Source organism: Populus euphratica, unplaced genomic scaffold, assembly GCF_000495115.2.
Source record: "Populus euphratica unplaced genomic scaffold, PopEup_1.0 scaffold1307.1, whole genome shotgun sequence".
Classification (NCBI taxonomy): Eukaryota; Viridiplantae; Streptophyta; class Magnoliopsida; order Malpighiales; family Salicaceae; genus Populus; species Populus euphratica.
In genome coordinates, this window is record NW_011501172.1 from 47038 (window position 1) to 55180 (window position 8143).

Here is an 8143-nt window from a genome sequence, read left to right on the forward strand (position 1 = left end):
TGAAAGATCAGATTGTTGAGCCATTGAGATCATGCATGGGCTTTTTGGTGAGGTATATGCAAAGAGAATTTCCTGGCCAAAACTTCATTTCATTTGATTTTGATTGGATGAAATACATCATACATAATACTTTTTCACAGAATCAGAGTTCACGGGCCTAGGTAAATCCTCTCCATCCATCCTAGTTAACAACATAGCCCCTCCGGAGAAAGCTTTCTTCACTACATATGGGCCTTCATAGTTTGGTGCCCACTTGCTTCGGTCTTCACTTGGTAGTGGTAAGATTTTTTTAGTACAAGATCCCCTTGTTTGAATTCTCTTGGTCGGACTTTCCGGTCATATGCTTTGGCCATCCTTCTTTGGTATAGCTGGTGGTGACAAATTGCAGCCAACCTCTTCTCACTTATCATGTTTAGCTGCTCATATCTCACTTTAGCCCATTCAGCTTCTTCTAGTTCAGATTCTATTAGTACTCTCAAAGATGGAATTTCTACTTCCAAAGGCATCACCGCCTCCATCCCAAATACTAGTGAATAAGGTGTAGCTCCAGTAGATGTTCTTACTGCTGTGCGATATGCATGTAGAGCAAAGGGAAGCATCTCATGCCAATCCTTGTAATTAACTACCATCTTCTGGATAATCTTCTTGATATTCTTGTTTGCAGCTTCGACAGCACCATTCATCTTTGGTCTGTAGGGAGATGAGTTTGAATGTTTAATTTTCCACTTCATGCACAATTCTGTGATCATTTTTCCATTAAAATTCTGGGCATTATCGGTCACTATCTTCTCAGGTGAACCATATCGACAGATCAAATCTTTCTCAATAAAACTCTTGACCACCTTTTGAGTTACATGGGCATAAGAGCTGGCCTCCACCCACTTTGTGAAGTAATCAATGGCTACTAAGATAAATTGATGCTTATTGCTGGCTTTTGGGTTGATTGGCCCAATCACATCTATTCCCCACATTGCAAATGGCCATGGTGATGTCATATTAAATAGAGGAGCTGGAGGTGCATTTATCTTATCACTATACACTTGACATTTATGACATTTCCTGACATAATCGATGCAATCTTTCTCCATGGTCATCCAGAAATACCCTGATCGTTGTAATTGTCTAGCCATCATATGCCCACTTGCATGAGTTGCACAAATTCCTTCATGAATTTCTTGCAATGCTAACTTAGCTTCGATTTCATCTAGACATCTCAGTAAAGTCCCATTGAATGACCTTTTGTATAGAATTTCTCCATCCAGGTAAAATTCCAGAGCTAACCTTCTCAAGGTCTTCATATCTGCTTTGGATGCCCCCAAGGGATACTCTTGATATTGGATAAACTGCTTGATGTCATAAAACCATGGGTTCCCATCTATTTCTCCTTCAACTGAACAACAATAAGCTGGAAAATTTCTAATCTCAATGCAGATTGGTTGTACTCTTACTCCGTAATCAGTTTTGGCCATAGAAGCTAAGGTTGCCAAAGCATCAGCAAACTGGTTTTTGTCTCTTCCCATGTGGGTAAAATCTATCTCATCAAAGCCCTCAGTCAGTTTCGAGAGATATTGTTGATATGGTATCAATTTTTCCTCCTTGGTCTGCCATTCGCCTTTCACTTGACAGATTATTAACATTGAATCCCCATAGACATCAAGCTTCTTTATTTTCATCTCCAAAGCAGCTTCTAATCCAAGGATACAAGCCTCATATTCAGCAGTATTGTTAGTGCATTCAAATTGTAGTTTGACTGAGACGGGATATTGCTTCTTGTCAGGTGAGATTATCACAGCGCCTGCTCCATTACCAGAAACATTCACTGCCCCATCAAAATACATGATCCACCAATCATTCTTTTCTTTGTCCTCTTCTACTATCAACACATCCTCATCCGGGAAGTCAAATTTCAAAGGCTCATAGTCATTGATAGCATTATCTGCTAGATGATCAGCAATTACACTTCCTTTTACAGATTTTCTTGTCTTGTATACAATGTCATACTCAGCCAACATCACTTGCCATCTTGCTATTCGGCTTGACAAGTAGGGTTTCTCAAAGATGTATTTAAGAGGATCCATTTTTGAGATCAACCAGGTGGTATAATACAACATATATTGTCGAAGACGCTTCGTACTCCATACAAGAGCACAACATAGCTTCTCAGTCACAGTATATCTGGATTCACAATGTGTAAACTTCTTACTCAGATAATGGAGTCGCCATTCTGTTTTCAATGCAATATGTTTGTGGATTTATGGAGGATTCACTTTCAGAATTCCTGAAAGCGGAAGGTGTTTTTTAGTGTGAATGCATATCTTGCAGCCCAACAAAATAAAAGGAATTCAACAAATACTGATGAAAATGCTTGATCTCAATATTATTTTAAAAGTTGGCTCAACGATTATGAAAAGACCTTATGTTGTCATCTTGAACCAAGATTTCCAACTAGGTATAAAAACCCAAAGCAAATCACATAAAAGCAAATATAAGTAGACACTTAATCATTACTTCTTGAAAACAATTGGGGCTTCTTCAATCTCCCAATTCTGGAATACTTCTTCAACTGAAAGATTTCGCACAAAGGCGTTGGTTGGAGCTTCTTCTAGAGCATGGACAGTTAACTGTGGTAACAGTTCATCACAGTTCCAGCCTTTCTCTTCACCTTCCTCTACATTGTTGATATCCATGACAGCAGGTTTTTGTCCCGAGACTTCCATCATGTTCACCCCTCCACTACTTGTAGCATGATTAGGTAAAGGGTTGGAATTCACATTCGGTGCATCATCGAAAGTTATCCATCCAGCTTTTATCAATTGCAGAAGCTTGTTTTTGAATGCATTGCAGCTTTCAATGTTATGCCCAGCAATGCCAGCATGATACTCACATGTCATATCAGGCTTATACCAATTTGGGTATGGAGGTTGTAATGGGGTTAAGGGAACAGGGGCCACTTGCCCAATACTCAACAACTTCGAATACATTTCTCCCAAGGGAAGTGGTAATGGTGGCAACCGTTCTTGGGTTCTTTGAAAATTCCTTCTTGAAGGATTAACAATTTGGTTACTTTGTTGGTTATTTGGTTGACTTTGTTGGTTGGTAGGGAAAGGTTTAGTGAAGTTTACATTTGCAACTTGTTGGGTAGGTATTTGGAAGTTATAGTGATGGTAATTTTTCTTACCTTTGTACCGTCCTTCCACATTGTTTACCTCAGACTCCTTCTTTTTCCCGATAAAGCCTTTCTTCTCAGTAGGCTCTAACATTCTCCCCATTCTTATTGCTTGTTCTATCCTCTCAGCAATAGTTACAGCATCATAAAAATGCTGAGCTGAACTACCCACTAGGTGTTCAAAGTAGGGAGATTTAAAAGTATTGGTGAACAGAGTGACCATTTCTTTTTCTAACAAAGAGGGTTGCACATGGGATGCTTTTTCACGCCATCTCAAAGCGTATTCTCTTACAGTCTCTTTGTTGCCCTTCTCCATGACTAACAAGCTTGACCTGTCCGGGGCTACCTCCATATTGAATTTGTACTGCTCCACAAAAGCTTTGACCAAATCTTTCCACTTTCTGATCTTAGTATTATCTAGTCTTGTATACCAACTTAGTGCTGATCCAGAAAGACTGTCTTGAAAGAAATGGATGAGAAGTTTCTCATCATTCACCACTTCTGCCATCTTATTGCAATAAGATTTAAGATGAGTGAGTGGGCATTCAGTTCCCATATACTTGATAAATTCCGGTACCCTAAATTCTTTGGGTATAGCTACATTTGGGACTAAACACATCTCTGCAGCATGAACAGGATCATATAAGTCTGCCCCTTCGACTGCTCTCAATCTTTCTTCTAGAGCGGTCAATTTGTCATAATCAACAGGTTTAGAGTATCTCATCTTATGTGAGTCATCAGCTGTCAAGTTTATGATCGGCACTTGTGCTGGTGGAACATTGGCAGTGAACTGCTGTTCAGATGAAGAAGGATTTGCTCCTAGATTTTGAGAAGTGAACACGAAAGGAGCTACTGGAGTAGATGCAGATGGAGTTGTCACTGCTGGCTGAGTAGAGGTATCCTCTCCAGACTTGGATGCTAGGGCCTGCTCGAGTAGACTTGTAAGTCTTGCGATATCATTTTTCATGCTCTCCAACTCCCTTTGATAATGAGCCTCTAGATGTGCTCTTTCTTCGTTCTCCATTATCTTTCTTCGAAGTCGAGTGTAATGAATTTTATGGTCTTTTGGGGGACCTATATTTCAGCCTGAATGAATGCAATAAAAATGAATGAAATGCACAAATGGATGCAAAATGCCATATGGATGATGCATGCGTGTTATTTGTTTCAGGTTTTCCTTTAACTTATGATGAGGAATAGACCAGATCAGATTCTCTTAAGAAAGTTCTCACTGAGGACTCCAAACCTACAGGAACTTGAACTGATTGAGGGAAGAAATTTATTGTCTTAATTTTGATCTGGACAAAAATTCCTCAATAAATTTGGTTTTTTTTTTCATCTCACACTTCCTATAAGGATCGGTGGAGATATAATGAGAATATGGAATGCATATGAAAATGTATGTTAATGCATTGACAATTTATTTGTGTCTTATATCCTACTTGATAGGATTTAACTCATAAGGTTTGGCTTAGTTTATTATATCCTTAAAGAAATTATTTGGTTCTTAAATTGCCCGAATTACTTGTGAAGTAACCGGCCTCTTAACCTTATGCAACATGAGTATGGGAGAAAATTCCACAATACCCGTTGCATAGGGTGAGTTACAATCCAAGCGAAAGTCCAAATGAGCATCAGTGGACATAAGTCACACTTGCCACTTGAATCTTTCTTTTCTAATCTTAAAAAGGACAGCTCGGGTCCAGAGCTTTTATGGGTTCATCGTGAAGTGTGTGAATACACAAATAAATATCATGCATGCATGTGGCCAATATGAAAAATTGAAAAAAATTATAGTAATAAATAATGTAAATAAAATAAATGTCAAAAATAAATAGCATATAAGAAAAAGTATATGAAAAGCAAACACAAGTAGTTGGTTCAACCCTAATTCCCCAGTGGAGTCGCCATTCTGTCGCTACACGACCTCGGGCGACGATTCCACTCCTTTTTGTTTGTTTTAACAAAAAGAATAATGTTTTTTTGTTTCTTGATTTGGGGGAATAAAGATTTTATTATTTTTTATTTGATTGGGGGGAAATAAAGATTTTATTTGGAGTCGCCATCTAGTAATTTGAGGGAACTAGAAATCCAAAATTAGACACTGGTCCCAGAGATTCGGATACTGGGTTAGTTATGATTAAGGGAAGGTAGACACCACCCTTAAAACATCCTTTCAGAGAAAGGTTACCTTTACTTGTGTGCTTTTCTTATTTTGATTCAAATGCTATTATATTTTGAGCTTATTTGTAAATTTTTAACATATTTAACGTCGGTCCCTAAAAATAGGAGACGCGTTAAAAATGACATCAGTCCCTAAAATTAGGAGGCTTTGTCTAAAATATCGACGTTTATCCCTAAAAAGGAGAGTTACGTCTGATTTACCAAAATAAATAATAATGGACATAATCCATATTTGGTATTTAAATTTTTGACATCGGTCCTTTTCTATAAATAAAAGAGACGTGTCGACAAAATTTATTTTATAAAATAAAAATTATTTTGATATCATTCACAAATAGCTATATCAATTCTTGAAAATTGGGTTTTTGACCCATGAACAGTGATATGATAAAATGGGTGTTAAACCCGCGTTGTTATTTATTTTGGTTTTTCTTTTGTTTTTTTTTCACATGCAAAAATTTACAAGTATTTATATATAAAAATATCAAAAAATACCATAAAATATCATAAAAAAATTACCTGAGTACCCATGTATAGGCAAAAGACTGAAATACCCTCGGATTTATCGAAAAATTACGAAAATGCCACTGGACCCGCGGTTACTGTTCACGCGCGAAATTGTCCGGCGAGTTTCCGGCAAAAGATAGTCGATTCTGGTAGATCTGAGGACGAGGATTCTGATGGTGGTGGTCTCGTTGGCCGTTGATGGCTGAGGAGGGAGAATCGACGACTTGAAAGTCGATTGGTCGATGTTGGTCGCGGCCTTTTTCCGGCAAAATTAGCCGGTGAAAAAGTGTGAAACAGACGGGGTTTTGCTCAGGGGGAGGCTATGCACGTTTCTGTGGTGGTTTCACGGCTTTAGACGGCCGGAGATGGGAGATCCGCGGAGAGAGAGAGAATCGCCGGCGAGAGGAGAGAGAAGCCCTGGGTTTGGATCCGGTGTGGACGAGTGTATAGTGCACTCCTGCGTCTGAAGGCTGTGAACCGATGGATCTCGGATGAACAGATCGTGCGGCTGTGATTTGTTTGATCTCCAAGTTGATCGGACGGTCAAGATTGAATGGGCTACGATCTGGTGTGGCGCGGTTTACCGAGTGCTCGGTATACCTGCTCACGTGGCACAACCAGATCGAAGCTCAGATTATTTGAACGGCTGAGATGGATTTGGGTTTTAATCTGGTGTGGTAAAGCCTATTGTATCCTAAGAAATCAAAGGCTCAGATCTAAACACTATTAGATCTAACGGTTGGGATATTTTTGATATTTTTTATTTATTAAAAAAAAATTTAATATCTTACTGGGCTGCAGAAAAATATAAGAAAAATGAATAGTACTCAAACAGTAACCCAAATAGTAATACGTGAATTTGAGAATTGAGAATGCAGAATCAATTTTTTAATCTTTTCTCCCCTCTCCGATTACTATTTGTCTTATTATATATAATAATATTAAATAATAATATAATAATACTAAATAATAATAATAATATTTATTTACAGGGGTAAAAATTAAAAATTCAAATCAGTATTATAAAAAGTTTTTCATCCGCTAAAAATTAATTTTAAATTACAAAAAAAACTTTTTTATACGGGTATCAACTCGGTGGACCGGGTTTTTTGACCCAAAAATACCAGTTTTGACAAAAATAGTCCGAAACTCATTTTTTATCGCGGTTGGCATGGTGGGACCCGTATTGACCCGGTGGACTCGGTTTTGACCGAAAATGATAGTTTTGACCCGAAACAGCCCGAAACTCATTTTTCACCCCGGTCGACATGGTGGGACCCGTATTGACCCGGTGGACTCGGTTTTGGCCCGAAACTCATTTTTCATTGTGGTCGACATGGTGGGATCCGTATTGACTCGATGGACTCGGTTTTAATAGAAAATGACGGTTTTGACCCGAAACGTCCTGAAACTTATTTTTCATCCCGGTCGACATCGTTTAACCCGTATTGACCTGGTGGACTCGGTTTTGACATAAAATAACGGTTGACTCGAGAAAATATATTTTAAACTCTTTTTTTCTTTTTTTATTTATTATATTTTTTTGTCATGAATAATAAGATAAAATAACATTCCTAAAAAATTTTATTTAATCCAAAATTGGGTTACAACATATGTGTTCATGATAAAATCATGTAACTCTGCAGGGATTTGATAACAAATATGTGTTGGAATTGAAAATGCATGTGTGTGTTTATGTTAAAACCATAAAACTTGATGAGATTTGATGATGTATATATATTGTGCTGGAATTGAGAATACATATCTGTGTTCATGTTAAAACCATGTAACACTACTCGGATTTGATGATATATTATGTGATGGAATTGAGAATACATGTGTGTGTGTTTAGGTTAAAACCATATAACCTTACTAGGATTTGATGATATATTATGTGATGGAATTGAAAATGCATGTGTATGTTCTGCAGTTAATTTGTAATTCACTACTAAAATTGAGTTGATTACAGCGATTTAACATTCATTGTCGAAGTGTGTGTTCTATAGCTAATTTGTGATTCGCTGCTAAAGTTGAGTTGTCTGTAGTGAATTTGTGATTCGCTATTGAAATTGAGTTGTTTGCAGCGAATTAGCATTCGCTGTCGAAGTTGTACTATGTGCAACAAATTTATGACCCGCTGCTGAAATTAAGTTGTCTATAGCGAAGTAGCATTCTTTGCTGTAAAACGTGTTGTACAGCGAAGTAACATTTGTTGCTGAATTAGCAGCCTGCAGCGAACTAGTTTTTGCTGCCGATTTCTATAATATGCCTTATAGACAAAAATGA